This window comes from Scyliorhinus torazame, chromosome 4 (assembly GCF_047496885.1).
Source record: "Scyliorhinus torazame isolate Kashiwa2021f chromosome 4, sScyTor2.1, whole genome shotgun sequence".
Classification (NCBI taxonomy): Eukaryota; Metazoa; Chordata; class Chondrichthyes; order Carcharhiniformes; family Scyliorhinidae; genus Scyliorhinus; species Scyliorhinus torazame.
Window position 1 is genome coordinate 60,712,361 of NC_092710.1, and position 17,217 is coordinate 60,729,577.

A 17,217-nucleotide genomic window follows, 5' to 3' on the forward strand; every position below is an offset into this window, starting at 1 on the left:
CTGTCTGTCTCATGGTTTAAAGTGCTCAACACAGCTGACATTGCAATAAATCCAGGTTCGAGTTAAATGCACAGGAAATATTTGGATTTGAGTTTTAGTGATGTACTGACTTTGCATTTTTCCCTCTCTCTGTCTGTTTCTGTCTCTCTGTCTGTTTCTCTCTCTCCCTCCCATCTTTGTCTTCAGCTTGTGAAGTATCAGAGAGAGACAGAGAGAGAGAGAGAGAGACAGAAAGAGAGAGACAGAGACAGAGAGAGACAGAGAGAGACAGAGAGAGACAGAGAGAAAGAGAGAGACAGAGAGAGAGACAGAGACAGAGAGAGAGACAGAGAGAGACAGAGAGAAAGAGAGAGAGAAGCCAGAGAGAGAGAGAGTCAGAGAGAGAGAGAGAGTCAGAGAGACAGAGACAGAGAGAGAGACAGAGAGAGAGACAGAGAGAGAGACAGAGAGAGACAGCGAGAGAGAGAGAGAGAGAGTCAGAGAGACAGAGACAGAGAGAGAGACACACAGAGACAGAGAGAGAGAAGCCAGAGAGAGGGAGTCAGAGAATGGGAAAGGAGAGAATGGGAAAGGAGAGAGAGAATGGGAAAGGAGAGAGAGAATGGGAAAGGAGAGAAAGGAAAAGGAGAGAGAGAATGGGAAAGGAGAGAGAGAATGGGAAAGGAGAGAGAGAAAGGAAAAGGAGAGACAGAGAGAGACAGACAGAGAGAGAGTCAGAGAGAGAGAGTCAGAGAGAGAGACAGAGAGAGAGAGACAGAGTAAGAGAGAGAGAGTCAGAGAGAGAGAGTCAGAGAGAGAGAGAGAGAGTCAGAGAGAAGCCAGAGAGAGATCCGAGCGTCAGAGAGACAGAGCGAGAGAGAGAGAGAGAGAGTCAGAGAGACAGTGACAGAGAGAGAAGCCAGAGAGAGAGAGTCAAGAGAGAGAGAGAGAGAGAGAGTCAGCGAGAGCGAGAGAGTCAGAGAGACAGAAACAGAGAGAGAGTCAGAGAGAGTCAGAAAGACAGAGACAGAGAGAGAGAGAGAGAGACAGAGTCAGAGAGAGAGAGAGAAGCCAGAGCGGTAGGGAGCGGGAAGAGGAGATTTTTGGATGAGGGCCTCTGCTGCACAGCCAGGGCAGACCCCCACCTCCCCCCCCCCCATATTCCTCACCCCGCCATGGTGTCCACACTGTAAACCTAAATAGACGGAGGGAAAGGGCGGGGGGAGAAACAGGGTGAGGGAGAACCAAACTGAGAGGGGGTGGGGAACGTTGGGGACTCAGTGGGGGAAATCGATGCTGGATCTTGGAGCGGTTGAGTCCTCCTCCGTTGTGGGGCTGTCCGTGGGATCGTGCTGTGCAGAATGGTCTTCATTGTAACTTTAGTCATTTGGGGTAAGGTTTTGGGTTTTAGTTCTGTAATCATGAAAATTAAACATGTCCAGTGTGGTGGGACACTTATTCTAAATGGGAAGACAGGAGATTTTCCGAGGACATTTCAATCCAGCTCTCACAAAGGGCCTGGAATGGCAAAGGCTGCGATTGAGGCGTGGTTTAATTTACCAATCGCACAGTGCCCGTGTTTTACTGGAATTAATGGGAAAGGAGAGAGAGAATGGGAAAGGAGAGAGAGAATGGGAAAGGAGAGAGAGAATGGGAAAGGAGAGAGAGAATGGGAAAGGAGAGAGAATGGGAAATGAGAGAAAGAATGGGAAAGGAGAGAGAGAATGGGAAAGGAGAGAGAGGGAGAGAGAATAGGAAAGGAGAGAGAGGGAGAGAGAATGGGAAAGGAGAGAGAGGGAGAGAATGGGAAAGGAGAGAGAGAATGGGAAAGGAGAGAAAGGAAAATGAGAGAGAATGGTAAAGGAGAGAGAGAATGGGAAAGGAGAGAGAATGGGAAATGAGAGAGAGAATGGGAAAGGAGAGAGAATGGGAAATGAGAGAGAGAATGGGAAAGGAGAGAGAGAATGGGAAAGGAGAGAGAGAATGGGAAAGGAGAGAGAGGGAGAGAGAATGGGAAAGGAGAGAGAGGGAGAGAATGGGAAAGGAGAGAGAGAATGGGAAAGGAGAGAATGGGAAAGGAGAGAGAGAATGGGAAAGGAGAGAGATAATGGGAAAGGAGAGAGAGAATGGGAAAGGAGAGAGAGAATGGGAAAGGAGAGAGAGAATACGGTAAAGGGGGAGGGAGAGAGAGAAGGGGACGGAGATTGGTAACGGTGCCTTGGAGTCTTGCTGGGCAGAGATGACCTCCCGGAAAGTGCCTCCCTAAAGAAGCAGCCGCTGGGTTTTAAATCCATCCTCCACTTGTGAAGCTGGTGGGAGAGGGACGTGAATTGAAAGTTGTTTACGGTGAAGTTTTATTCCTGGATAATTCTGCTGCCAGTTTTCCCCACACGGGGATGAATTGAGGGATTCAGCCCAATTTGCAGGAAGCATTTTGAGTTTATTGAGGTGTTGACTGGATTTCTCTCTCTCTGTCTGCCTGTCCACATTTTGGACCATCTGTGAATTTTGTGTTTATACAGATCCACCCTGGATAATGTTGCTGTCCAGCTTGTTTTAAAGAAGGATACAGCTCTGGGGAGGATCAAAGGATGTGGGGGGGGGGGGGGGGGGGCAGGTTACTGAGTTGGATGGTCAACCGTGATAATGAATGGCAGAGCAGGTTGGAAGGGCCGAATGGCCTGCTCCTGGTTTCAGTGTTTAAATTGTTCCCCTGTCCGTGAGCAGGTTGTGTGTGTGTGTGGGGAATCGTGCTGTGTACTCGCCTGGTCTGGCTCCCTATTACTTACAAACACCCGCGAGCTCACTGTAAATGTAAAAGATTGAGGGAGAGAGGGAGGCTGGGAGAGGGAGAGGCAGACAGAGAGAGAGATGGAGAAATGGAGGGAGGGAAGGGCAGCTGAACAGGGAGGAGCTGGGAGGGGGGGTGTGAGGGGCTCAGGAAGGGTAGTGGAAAGAGACAGAGTGTAAGGAGGGGGGGATGGCCACCTCTGCCGTGGGACTGTTACTGGGATCTTGCTGTGCGGAACTGCCTTCATTGCGACTGTAATCGATTCATTGACTGGAGAGGGTTTGGGATGTGATTGTGAAATGTTAAACATTAAAACATGTCCAGTGTAGCGGGACTTTATGAAAATGAAAACCGCTTATTGTCACAAGTAGGCTTCAATGAAGTTACTGTGAAAAGCCCCTAGTCGCCACATTCCGGCGCCTGTTCGGGGAGGCTGGTACAGGATGATAAGACATGAACATTTCGAAGGACATTTCGATCGAGCGTTGACAAGGGCCTGGAATGTAAAAGGCGGTGACTGGAAGCGGGCTTAAATTGCCAATCAGAACGTTAGTATGTCACATTTACATGGAAAAGGCCAGGGACCATTTTAATTCACTTTACTGAGCTTCTGAGTGCAGAATGTTCTTGTCTCTCTGTCTCTTCCAGATTTCTCTCTGTTGGAGAGAATTGGGCGGTTGCGACACCCAACGTGTGGTAACATTCAAGGCTCTGGGCCTAGCGCTGGGCAGAGGGATGAGAGCAGATTAGAGTATTTACACTTGTCTCTCCAGGCTTGGTGGGTGGAAGGGCCTGTTCTGTACGGTCTGATTCTGTGGAGATCCGGCTCAGAGAGGGAGAGAGCATGGCGACAGTGTCCACACTGGGGGCTGGGGAATGTTGGGGGCTGTGTGGGTGAAAGAGAGCCAGTGAGGCGATGGGGGTATCCAGAAACAGCAAAGCAGAGGTGGACATTGGTTGGTGGTCAAGGGAGGGGGGGGATAAAGTCACAGGATCTGACGGTCTCCAGTGTGGGATCTTGCTGTGTGAGGCTGAGGGAAATAGTGACGTGAGGCGGTGGGGCTGGAGAATCAATCTCCACTTGGGAGAGGCGAGCTTTGATCAGGAATAGTCAGCGTGGCAGAGGGAGGCCATGCTGAACCAATGCGACTGAATTATTTGAGGAGGTGACCAGATGAGGGTGGTGCAGTTGATGTAGTTTATCTGGATTGCAGCCAAGCCTCTGACAAGGTCCCACATGGGAGACTGACAAAGATGTTAAATGCACATGGGAGATTGGGTAACTTGGAAGCAGAACTGAGTTAGTGATAGGAGACAGAGGGTGGTGGGAGAAGCCTGTTTGTGTGACTGGAGCCAGTCATAGAGTGAAAGATGTTTACAGCATGGAAACGGTCCCTTCGGCCCAGCGTGTCCATGCTGCCCAGTTTCTATCACTAAGCAAGTCCCACTTGCCCGCATTTGGCCCATATCCCTCTGTACCCACCCTGCCCACGGATGGGAGGGTTCCTGCCCCCCTAGACCCCGCCCCACATTCCTCGCACAACAACTGCGGCAATTTTCACCTGAAACAGCTTTATCATCAAATCCGGCCGATACCACATTGCAGTGTGTGTGTGGGATCCTGCTGTGCGAGGATGAGGGACATATTGAAGTGGAGTAAGAGGGGGTAGTTTGTTTGGAGAGAGGTAAATGTTCTCGGGTGTTTGTGGGATCGGACCGTGCACTGCCACTGTACCATGGAATATACTGACTTCCAAGTGTTTGTGAGAGAGGGAGAGGCGACTGATGGAAGGGGAAGCGTCAGTATTAATACTGAATGAGGAAACAGCAGCAATCCTGGAGCCAGTGGCTCGGGAGACATTATCTTTGACTTTAATGCGTTTTTGACAGTAAAATTCTCTCGTCCCACATTGTTGTAATGAAGTAAAGATGCTCCATCTGTGCAGTAATTGAGTAGCAGGTGCTACATCGGTGTTGTAATTGGTTAGCGGGTGCTCCGTCAGTGCTGTAATTAATAATTGTGCTCGCTCAGTGTTGTAATTGACTAGCGGGTGTTCCGTCAGTGTTGTAATTGGGGTTTTCGGGTGCTCCGTCAGTGTTATAATTGGGTATCGGTTGCTCCCTCAGTGTTGTAATTGGTTATCGAGTGCTCCCTCAGTGTTGTAATTGGGTATCGGTTGCTCCCTCAGTGTTGTAATTGGTTATCGGGTGCTCCGTCAGTGTTGTAATTGTTTATCGGGTGCTCCGTCAGTGTTGTAATTGGTTATCGGGTGCTCCCTCAGTGTTGTAATTAGTTATCGGGTGCTCCGTCAGTGTTGTAATTGGTTATCGGGAGCTCCGTCAGTGTTGTAATTGGGTATTGGGTGCTCCCTCAGTGTTGTAATTGGGTATCGGGTGCTCCCTCAGTGTAATAGGGTATCGGGTGCTCCCTCAGTGTTGTAATTGGATATCGGGTGCTCCCTCAGTGTAATTGGTTATCGGGTGCTCCGTCAGTGTTGTAATTGGGTATCGGGTGCTCCGTCAGTGTCGTAATTGGTTATCGGGTGCTCCCTCAGTGTTGTAATTGGGTATCGGGTGCTCCGTTAGTGTTGTAATTGGGTATCGGGTGCTCCCTCAGTGTTGTAATTGGGTATCGGGTGCTCAGTCAGTGTTGTAATTGGTTATCGGGTGCTCCGTCAGTGTCGTAATTGGTTATCGGGTGCTCCCTCAGTGTTGTAATTGGGTATCGGGTGCTCCGTCAGTGTTGTAATTGGGTATCGGGTGCTCCCTCAGTGTTGTAATTGGTTATCGGGTGCTCCGTCAGTGTTGTAATTGGGTATCGGGTGCTCCGTCAGTGTTGCAATTGGGTATCGGGTGCTCAGTCAGTGTTGTAATTGGGTATCGGGTGCTCCCCCAGTGTTGTAATTGGGTATTGGGTGCTCCCTCAGTGTTGTAATTGGGTATCGGGTGCTCCGTCAGTGTAATTGGTTATCGGGTGCTCCGTCAGTGTAATTGGGTATCGGGTGCTCCGTCAGTGTAATTGGTTATCGGGTGCTCCGTCAGTGTAATTGGTTATCGGGTGCTCCCTCAGTGTTGTAATTGGTTATCGGGTGCTCCCTCAGTGTTGTAATTGGGTATCGTGTGCTCAGTCAGTGTTGTAATTGGTTATCGGGTGCTCCCTCAGTGTTGTAATTGGTTATCGGGTGCTCCCTCAGTGTTGTAATTGGGTATCGTGTGCTCAGTCAGTGTTGTAATTGGATATCGGGTGCTCCGTCAGTGTTGTAATTGGGTATCGGGTGCTCCCTCAGTGTTGTAATTGGCAATCGGGTGCTCCGTCAGTGTTGTAATTGGGTATCGGGTGCTCCGTCAGTGTTGTAATTGGTTATCGGGTGCTCCGTCAGTGTAATTGGGTATCGGGTGCTCCGTCAGTGTAATTGTTTATCGGGTGCTCCGTCAGTGTAATTGGTTATCGGGTGCTCCGTCAGTGTTGTAATTGGGTATCGGGTGCTCCCTCAGTGTTGTAATTGGCAATCGGGTGCTCCGTCAGTGTTGTAATTGGGTATCGGGTGCTCCCTCAGTGTTGTAATTGGGTATCGGGTGCTCCGTCAGTTTGTAATTGGGTATCGGGTGCTCTCTCAGTGTTGTAATTGGCTTTCGGGTGCTCGCTCAGTGTTGTAATTGGGTATCGGGTGCTCCGTCAGTGTTGTAATTGGGCATCGGGTGCTCCCCGATAGACGGACAGAGTGGGAGAGAGACTAAACACCAGTCCTGGAGTGAGCAAAGTCAGATATTTATCAGGATTAGTTGGAGGCGGAGGAACTGAAGGGCAAGTGGGAGGAGGAGTTAGGTGGAGAGTTAGAGGCGGGTCTGCGGGCGGACACCCTAAGCAGGGTTAATTCCTCATCATGTGCCAGGCTCAGCCTAATCCAGTTTAAAGTGGTACACCGGGCACACATGATGGCAGCGAAGATGAGCAAGTTTTTTGGGGTAGTAGATAGATGTGCGAGGTGTGCGGGAAGCCCAGCAAACCACGTCCACATGTTTTGGGCATGTCCGAAGCTCAGAGGGTTTTGCTGAAGCAATGTCCAGGGTGCTAGACACGCGGGTGGTGACGAGTCCGGAGGCAGCGATCTTTGGAGTGTCAGAAGATCCGGGAGTTCAGGGAGGGAAAGAGGCCGACGTTCTGGCCTTTGCCTCCCTGGTAGGCCGTAGATGGATCCTTTTAATGTGGAGGGACTCGGAGCCCCGAGTGTGGAGACTTGGCTCAGTGACATGGCTGGGTTTCTCAAGCTGAAGAAAATAAAGTTTGCTTTGAGGGGGTCAATGCTGGGGTTCTCTCGGAGGAGGCAGCCGTTCGTCGAGTTTCTCGGGGAAAATTAATGTCAGCAGAAGCAGCATTGTGAAGAGGGGGAGGAGAGGTGCAATATGGTTAAGGGATGTACAGAAGGGGTTGGGTGGGAAGTGTCTAGTTTACCATGTTGATGGTTATGTTATAATTGCTTTTGTTATTGTTACAAAAATGTTGCAAGTACTTCAATAAAAATTTTTTAAAAACAACTAAATTGTCGCATCGTCTGGCCGTGTTTATAAAATGGGTTTTATTAAACAGATTGGGGGCAGTCCCAGAATGTTGCTGTGCCTTTATTATTTCAATAACGCTTTGCTTTAATCAATTTCCAGCTTTCTCTTTCTCTCCCCGAGGAGAGTTGATTTTGAAGCTTGGACGACGCAAAGAGAATCTTTCCTCGGCGAGCAATCCTCAGTCAGGAGTTCGAACCTGAGAGAAACAGAATAAATGTCAATGTGTCTTTGTCCGTCATTATTGGGGTTTCATTATTCTGATCGGCACTCGAGGGGGGAGAGACAGGAGCCTCAGTGTCTCTGGGGGTGAGGGGGGGGGGGGAAAAAGAGGGAAGAGGCAGGAGTCAGTGTCTCTGGGGGGAGTGGGAGACCGGTGACATTTTCACACCGAGGGTTGGGTGAGTTATTCCAGTGAACAAGATGGCGTGTGGGAGCAGGAGGGAACGCAGCCTCAGGAGGGGATTAAGGAGGTGGAGAGTGGGAGCGGGAGGGAACGCAGCCTCAGGTGATTCAGGAGGTGGAGTGTGGGAGCAGGAGGGAACGCAGCCTCAGGAGGGGATTAAGGAGGTGGAGTGTGGGAGCAGGAGGGAACGCAGCCTCAGGAGGGGATTAAGGAAGTGGAGTGTGGGAGCAGGAGGGAACGCAGCCTCAGGAGGGGATTAAGGAGGTGGAGTGTGGGAGCAGGAGGGAACGCAGCCTCAGGAGGGGATTAAGGAGGTGGAGAGTGGGAGCAGGAGGGAACGCAGGAGGGGTCTGGTGTGTTTAATAAATTAAATAGTGGATTTGCACCTTCATTTCATTTGAACTCTCCCCGTGTGGCTCAGGGTTTTGTAAGGGGGGACGAAACCCCCCCAGCTCTGTATCCACATTGGCAACAAAATGTGTAAACAACCAACCTGACCTGAGGATTGTTTTTTTCCCAGGGGGGATATTTTGGGGGGAAGAAAGTGGGGGGGGGGGGGGAGGATTATACTTGGGGGAAAAATATTTGGGAAAAATATTTGGAGGGGGGGTGGATAATTTCAGGGGGGCCAATCATTCGGGGGGGGGGGCAATCATTCGGGCGGGGGGGCAATCATTCGGGCGGGGGGGCAATCATTCGGGCGGGGGGGCAATCATTCGGGCGGGGGGGCAATCATTCGGGCGGGGGGGCAATCATTCGGGCGGGGGGGCAATCATTCGGGCGGGGGGGCAATCATTCGGGCGGGGGGGCAATCATTCGGGCGGGGGGGCAATCATTCGGGCGGGGGGGCAATCATTCGGGCGGGGGGGCAATCATTCGGGCGGGGGGGCAATCATTCGGGCGGGGGGGCAATCATTCGGGCGGGGGGGCAATCATTCGGGCGGGGGGGCAATCATTCGGGCGGGGGGGCAATCATTCGGGGGGGGGGCAATCATTCGGGGGGGGGGCAATCATTCGGGGGGGGGGGCAATCATTCGGGGGGGGGGCAATCATTCGGGGGGGGCAATCATTTGGGGGGGGGCAATCATTCGGGGGGGGCAATCATTCGGGGGGGGGCAATCATTCGGGGGGGGGCAATCATTTGGGGGGGGGCAATCATTTGGGGGGGGCAATCATTTGGGGGGGGGCAATCATTTGGGGGGGGCAATCATTCGGGGGGGGGCAATCATTCGGGGGGGCAATCATTCGGGGGGGGGTGGAGGGGCAAAAATTGGGGGGGAGGGGGAGGGAAATTGGGGCGGCAATAACTTTGGGGTGAAAATTTGCAGGGGGGGCGGGGGGCAGAACCCAGCCGGGGGTGGGGGGGGGAGGGGGGGTGCAAGAACAAAAAGGAAAGGATGGAGGCAAGACAGAGAGAAAGAGGGAGACAAGACAGAGAGAAAGAGGGAGACAAGACAGAGAGAAAGAGGGAGACAAGACAGAGAGAAAGAGGGAGACAAGACAGAGAGAAAGAGGGAGACAAGACAGAGAGAAAGAGGGAGACAAGACAGAGAGAAAGAGGGAGACAAGACAGAGAGAAAGAGGGAGACAAGACAGAGAGAAAGAGGGAGACAAGACAGAGAGAAAGAGGGAGACAAGACAGAGAGAAAGAGGGAGACAAGACAGAGAGAAAGAGGGAGACAAGACAGAGAGAAAGAGGGAGACAAGACAGAGAGAAAGAGGGAGACAAGACAGAGAGAAAGAGGGAGACAAGACAGAGAGAAAGAGGGAGACAAGACAGAGAGAAAGAGGGAGACAAGACAGAGAGAAAGAGGCAGACAAGACAGAGAGAAAGAGGGAGACAAGACAGAGAGAAAGAGGGAGACAAGACAGAGAGAAAGAGGGAGACAAGACAGAGAGAAAGAGGGAGACAAGACAGAGAGAAAGAGGCAGACAAGACAGAGAGAAAGAGGCAGACAAGACAGAGAGAAAGAGGCAGACAAGACAGAGAGAAAGAGGCAGACAAGACAGAGAGAAAGGGGGAGACAAGACAGAGAGAAAGAGGGAGACAAGACAGAGAGAAAGAGGGAGACAAGACAGAGAGAAAGAGGGAGACAAGACAGAGAGAAAGAGGGAGACAAGACAGAGAGAAAGAGGGAGACAAGACAGAGAGAAAGAGGGAGACAAGACAGAGAGAAAGAGGGAGACAAGACAGAGAGAAAGAGGGAGACAAGACAGAGAGAAAGAGGGAGACAAGACAGAGAGAAAGAGGGAGACAAGACAGAGAGAAAGAGGGAGACAAGACAGAGAGAAAGAGGGAGACAAGACAGAGAGAAAGAGGGAGACAAGACAGAGAGAAAGAGGGAGACAAGACAGAGAGAAAGAGGGAGACAAGACAGAGAGAAAGAGGGAGACAAGACAGAGAGAAAGAGGGAGACAAGACAGAGAGAAAGAGGGAGACAAGACAGAGAGAAAGAGGGAGACAAGACAGAGAGAAAGAGGGAGACAAGACAGAGAGAAAGAGGGAGACAAGACAGAGAGAAAGGGAGACAAGACAGAGAAAGGGAGACAAGACAGAGAAAGAGGGAGACAAGACAGAGAAAGGGAGACAAGACAGAGAAAGAGGGAGACAAGACAGAGAAAGGGAGACAAGACAGAGAAAGGGAGACAAGACAGAGAAAGAGGGAGACAAGACAGAGAAAGAGGGAGACAAGACAGAGAAAGAGGGAGACAAGACAGAGAAAGAGGGAGACAAGACAGAGAAAGGGAGACAAGACAGAGAAAGGGAGACAAGACAGAGAAAGAGGGAGACAAGACAGAGAAAGGGAGACAAGACAGAGAAAGAGGGAGACAAGACAGAGAAAGAGGGAGACAAGACAGAGAAAGAGGGAGACAAGACAGAGAAAGGGAGAGGCAGAGAAAGGGAGAGGCAGAGAAAGGGAGAGGCAGAGAAAGGGAGAGGCAGAGAAAGGGAGAGGCAGAGAGGGAGAGACAGAGAGAGAGAGAGAGACAGAGAGAGAGAGAGAGGCAGAGAGAGAGAGAGAGGCAGAGAGAGAGAGAGGCAGAGAGAGAGAGAGGCAGAGAGAGAGAGAGAGGCAGAGAGAGAGAGAGAGGCAGAGAGAGAGAGAGGCAGAGAGAGAGAGAGGCAGAGAGAGAGAGAGGCAGAGAGAGAGAGAGGCAGAGAGAGAGAGAGGCAGAGAGAGAGAGAGGCAGAGACAGACAGAGACAGACAGAGACAGAGACAGAGACAGACAGAGACAGAGACAGAGACAGAGAGACAGAGAGAGAGACAGAGAGAGAGAGAGAGAGAGAGACACAGAGAGAGAGACAGAGAGAGAGACAGAGAAAGAAGGTCGGAGAAAGACAGAAAGAAAGAAGGACAGAGAGAGGCAGAGAAAGACAGAAAGAGAGAGAGAGAGAGAGAAAGACAGAGCGAGAACGAAGGACAGAGAGAAAGACTGAGAGAAAGGACAGAGAGACAGAGGGAAAGGCAGAGAAAGACAGAAAGAGAGTGAAAGAGAGAGAAAGAAGGACAGAGAGAGAGACAGAGAGAGAGAGAGAGACAGAGAGAGAAAGACAGAAAGAGACAGAGAGAGAAAGACAGAAAGAGACAGAGAGAAAGACAGAGAGAGAACGAAGGACAGAGAGAGAACGAAGGACAGAGAGAAAGACAGAGAGAGAACGAAGGACAGAGAGAGAACGAAGGACAGAGAGAAAGACAGAGAGAGAACGAAGGACAGAGGGAAAGACAGAGAAAGGACAGAGAGACAGAGGGAAAGGCAGAGAAAGACAGAGAAAGGACAGAGAAAGACAGAGACAGAAAGAGAGACAGAAAGAGAGAGAGAAAGAAGGACAGAGAGAAAGACAGAGAGAGAAAGACGGACAGAGAGAGAAAGACGGACAGAGAGAGAAAGACGGACAGAGAGAGAAAGACGGACAGAGAGAGAAAGACGGACAGAGAGAAAGACGGACAGAGAGAAAGAAGGACAGAGAGAAAGAAGGACAGAGAGAAAGAAGGACAGAGAGACAGAGAAAGACAGAGATAGAGAGAGACAGAGAGAAAGATAGATGGTGAGAAAGTCAACATGGAGAAAAGCTAGATCGTACATCGTTATGGAATGAAAGACAGAGATTGAGATAGGGAAAAGACAGGGAGAGAGAGATTGGGTGGAATGCAGTAAGAGAGAGAGAGAGAGTGGATTGAAAAGAGACAGAGTCAGTAGCAGAATGAGGCAGGAATCAAAGAGACAGAAATTGGAGTTTCATACTCACCTTTCCACATGATCTCCATGGCTTGATTCACCCTCAGCTCAGCCTCGGTGGTGGGGAGAGAGATCCCAGGTCAGAATTGTACTGTGGGGTGCAAAATATCAGAGCTGCGACTCCATGCTCTCACACACACAGAGCTCAGACACATACTTACGAGGTCCACATGGTAAAGAGAGAGAAAATGGATTCCTACTCTTTAAATACCCCCAATGAGTCACAAAAAAAATCCCCACCTCCCCACTAATGATACCCAACCAGCTCACGGTTATCCTCACCTGAACACACCTCCTCCAGGTCTGGGCCAGACCAAGAGAAACCTCAGAGATTGGGGGGGGTGGCCTGGCGACCCCTGCTCGATGGATTATCCCAGGGCTGTGTCTCTCTCTCTCTCTTGCCCCAGTCCACACCTCAGCTACAATGCAGATCCCAATGAACACCATCTACAACTGGCCATTGCAGCTTGATCATCTCCGACTACAGAAGGTAGAGCCACTCCTGATTTGCTGCTTTATGTTAAGTTTCCACAGACATACATTTCGTCCAAACATTCTTGCTGCTTTTACAGTGGGAGCTCACGCTTATAAACTGACCTCTTTGTTTAATGTGTCTGTGTCTGTGTTTGTGTCCCTGTGCCTGTGTGTGTCTCTTTGGGTCTGTGCCTGGACAATCACATTTAGGCAGTCACTGCAGTTTAGAGCTGGAAAACGTGACACATTTCAGATTCTTAGCACTCGCTGAGCAACGGGGAGAGATCTGATGCTGCAAATGTGCCTTTGACAAGTAGCCTCAGCGAGATACAGGAGGCTCAGCTCTCTGTAACCTGTACCTCACACACACTCAGCTCCTGTGTCACAGGCATTCCAGGCCCAGCTCTCTGTAAACTGTACCTCACACACACTCAGCTCCTGTGTCACAGGCATTCCAGGCCCAGCTGTCTGTAACCTGTACCTCACACACACACAGCTCCTGTGTCACAGGCATTCCAGGCCCAGCTCTCTCTAACCTGTACCTCACACACACTCAGCTCCTGTGTCACAGGCATTCCAGGCCCAGCTCTCTGTAAACTGTACCCCACACACACACTCAGCTACACAACTCCTGTGTCACAGGCAATCCAGGCCCAGCTCTCTGTAACCTGTACCTCACACACACTCAGCTCCTGTGTCACAGGCATTCCAGGCCCAGCTCTCTGTAAACTGTACCCCACACACACTCAGCTAGACAACAGGTCCTGTGTCACTTGCAATCCAGGTGACTCATTTGTCAAATTAAAATGAAAATCGCTTATTGGCACAAGTAGGCTTCAATAAAGTTACTGTGAAAAGTCCCTAGTCGCCACATTCCGGCGCCTGTTCGGGGATGCTGATACGGGAATTGAACCGTGCTGCTGGCCTGCCTTGGTCTGCATTCAAAGCCAGCTATTTAGCCCTGAAATCTGTGAGGCTTTATTCCATGACGATCACATTGCCCCGAAAGTTGACTCCCATGTGAATACAGTGTGTGTGGCACTGCAAGGGACTCCAATACACTGACCCATTGGTTACGTTAACAATCTTCATTTACTACCCAACATTCTCCCATGTGTGTTGTGTGACACACATCATACTGACAGCTCTCCATCCACAGCAACTTGCAGCCACCTCCCGGAGACTTTGGCAGCGAGTGAACGAGTGTCAGCTCCACTCAGCTTCGGGTGTCTTTGGAGTTTGATTTGAAAATTTTATATCCCTCACTTCCCTGCCTCCCAGACTGTGTGCTGACAGCTCGGATATGTGGACCCCTGTCAGTGTAGCAAAGTCACTCTGCTGGACTCTGCCTGTGGGAGAGTCATCCTCACTCATTTCCATTTAAACATGCTGCTGCGAACATAACTCAGTAGAAACAGAGTCTTCAGCCCTCTGCTCAGGAGCTGGGCTGGTCACACACAGCCTCAATATACTCAACAGACACAGCAGCAGGAGACAGGCCTCTAACCTGCTTTTTATTGTAAGAAGTCTTACAACACCTCTTCATTCACCTGAGGAAGGAGCAGTGCTCCGAAAGCTAGTGAATCAAAACAAACCTGTTGGACTTTAACCTGGTGTTGTTAGACTTCTCACTGAGCCCAGGCCAGTCCAAAACCGGCATCCACATCATGGCTGCTTTTTATTATTCATTTCTCCACAGGTTGCAGGCCCCTCTGTTTGGGACAGGGACAGCATTTTATAATCCATCCCTATTTGCTGCTGGCTATGGTTAGAATATCACACACACTCACAGATCTTCAACGACACAGTCACACAAACATATTCACACACACAACCACACACACAAGCACTTACATACACATACATATGCTCACGTGCACTGACATGCTGGCCAGACACATACATATTCACACACACATGCAGTCATATCCTCACATACGCAGATGGACACAAGCTCTCACACACTCACTTACACACACTCACATAAATCTTCACACACAAGCTCTCACACACACACACACACACACACACATTAAAGCTGACTTTAACTTGAATCAATTTCTTCCAAAAGTTCTGATTGCTTTTACAAATGGAGCTGACATTTGCAAGCTGACCTATTTGTTGTGAGTGGAGGCGAGAGTGTGTCTGGGTTACATGTTTCGTCTGTCCACAGACATTACCGGCAGGAACCTTTACACATTTCAGAATCATAAACAACTACGGTGGCAAGAGATTCAGAAGATCAAATGCTGCATTTTTCTGCCTCTGACAAGCAGCTCTGCAGAGGCAGGGAGAGAGAGACCCTCTGGTGGGGAATGTCTGAATCACACACACACCTTTACCAATCTCCACCTAGTGGGGAATGTCTGAATCACACACACACCTTTACCAATCTCCACCTAGTGGGGAATGTCTGAATCACACACACACCTTTACCAATCTCCACCTAGTGGGGAATGTCTGAATCACACACACACCTTTACCAATCTCCACCTAGTGGGGAATGTCTGAATCACACACACACCTTTACCAATCTCCACCTAGTGGGGAATGTCTGAATCACACACACACCTTTACCAATCTCCACCTAGTGGGGAATATCTGAATCACACACACACCTTTACCAATCTCCACCTAGTGGGGAATGTCTGAATCACACACACACCTTTACCAATCTCCACCTAGTGGGGAATATCTGAATCACACACACACCTGGATGTTGAGTTCACGTTCTTGGTCATACTGACGCCAGGTGTCTGTGATACAAATTATATCATGTCAGTTAATGATGATCAGGTCAGTTAATTCATCAACCTTATTACAAATGCCCTTCGCATTGAGGCTTCAGGCTTGTTTGTTGACATTTATTGCTCTATTAGAATATTAGATATTAGAATTATCTCTCCTCAATTGTTGCTCAATGGGTGTCTTAAAAAATATTAAGGTAGATAAGTCCCCAGGGCCTGATGGGATCTACCCCAGAATACTGAAGGAGGCTGGAGAGGAAATTGCTGAGGCCTTGACAGAAATCTTTGGATCCTCGCTGTCTTCAGGGGATGTCCCGGAGGACTGGAGAATAGCCAATGTTGTTCCTCTGTTTAAGAAGGGTAGCAAGGATAATCCCGGGAACTACAGGCCGGTGAGCCTTACGTCAGTGGTAGGGAAATTACTGGAGAGAATTCTTAGAGACAGGAGCTACTCCCATTTGGAAGCAAATGGACGTATTAGTGAGAGGCAGCACAGTTTTGTGAAGGGGAAGTCGTGTCTCACTAACTTGATAGAGTTTTTCGAGGTCACTAAGATGATTGATGCAGGTAGGGCAGTAGATGTTGTCTATATGGACTTCAGTAAGGCCTTTGACAAGGTCCCTCATGGTAGACTAGTACAAAAGGTGAAGTCACACGGGATCAGGGGTGAACTGGCAAGGTGGATACAGAACTGGCTAGGCCATAGAAGGCAGAGGGTAGCAATGGAGGGATGCTTTTCTAATTGGAGGGCTGTGACCAGTGGTGTTCCACAGGGATCAGTGCTGGGACCTTTGCTCTTTGTAGTATATATAAATGATTTGGAGGAAAATGTAACTGGTCTGATTAGTAAGTTTGCAGACGACACAAAGGTTGGTGGAATTGCGGATAGCGATGAGGACTGTCTGAGGATACAGCAGGATTTAGATTGTCTGGAGACTTGGGCGGAGAGATGGCAGATGGAGTTTAATCCGGACAAATGTGAGGTAATGCATTTTGGAAGGTCTAATGCAGGTAGGGAATATACAGTGAATGGTAGAACCCTCAAGAGTATTGAAAGTCAAAGAGATCTAGGAGTACAGGTCCACAGGTCATTGAAAGGGGCAACACAGGTGGAGAAGGTAGTCAAGAAGGCATACGGCATGCTGGCCTTCATTGGCCGGGGCATTGAGTATAAGAATTGGCAAGTCATGTTGCAGCTGTATAGAACCTTAGTTAGGCCACACTTGGAGTATAGTGTTCAATTCTGGTCGCCACACTACCAGAAGGATGTGGAGGCTTTAGAGAGGGTGCAGAAGAGATTTACCAGAATGCTGCCTGGTATGGAGGGCATAAGCTATGAGGAGCGGTTGAATAAACTCGGTTTGTTCTCACTGGAACGAAGGAGGTTGAGGGGCGACCTGATCGAGGTATACAAAATTATGAGGGGCATAGACAGAGTGGATAGTCAGAGGCTTTTCCCCAGGGTAGAGGGGTCAATTACTAGGGGGCATAGGTTTAAGGTGAGAGGGGCAAGGTTTAGAGTAGATGTACGAGGCAAGTTTTTTACGCAGAGGGTAGTGGGTACCTGGAACTCGCTACCGGAGGAGGTAGTGGAAGCAGGGACGATAGGGACATTTAAGGGGCATCTTGACAAATATATGAATAGGATGGGAATAGAAGGATACGAACCCAGGAAGTGTAGAAGATTGTAGTTGAGTCGGGCAGTATGGTCGGCACGGGCTTGGAGGGCCGAAGGGCCTGTTCCTGTGCTGTACATTTCTTTGTTCTTTGTTCTTGTTCTTTGGTGTCTTGAAATAATACTCCCGGCCTCCGAACATCATCTATAATTTCGCTGGTTTGAGGAGCCCAAAACTGATCTGCCACCGGTGCTATAAGCCTTGGCCTTGTTGAAGCCTGCCCACTGCTTCGCCAACCCGGCGCCGATGACCTGATAAATTCGGACCTTGTTCCCTTGCCACTCACAGGCGCGCTTTTCCCTGGCTCAACGCCATATCCTCTCTTTCTCCACAAATTTATGGAGTC

General features: G+C 49.8%; 1 long non-coding RNA gene across 1 annotated transcript; it reads right to left on the reverse strand.

The window, feature by feature from the left end:
* Positions 1–7,327: 7,327 nt before the first annotated feature.
* On the reverse strand, positions 7,328–12,304 carry LOC140411599 (uncharacterized). The gene is made up of 2 exons (XR_011940891.1): positions 11,985–12,304; positions 7,328–7,526 (listed from the first exon to the last, which is right to left on the reverse strand). It is a non-coding gene; the product is annotated as an uncharacterized lncRNA (long non-coding RNA).
* Positions 12,305–17,217: the final 4,913 nt, after the last annotated feature.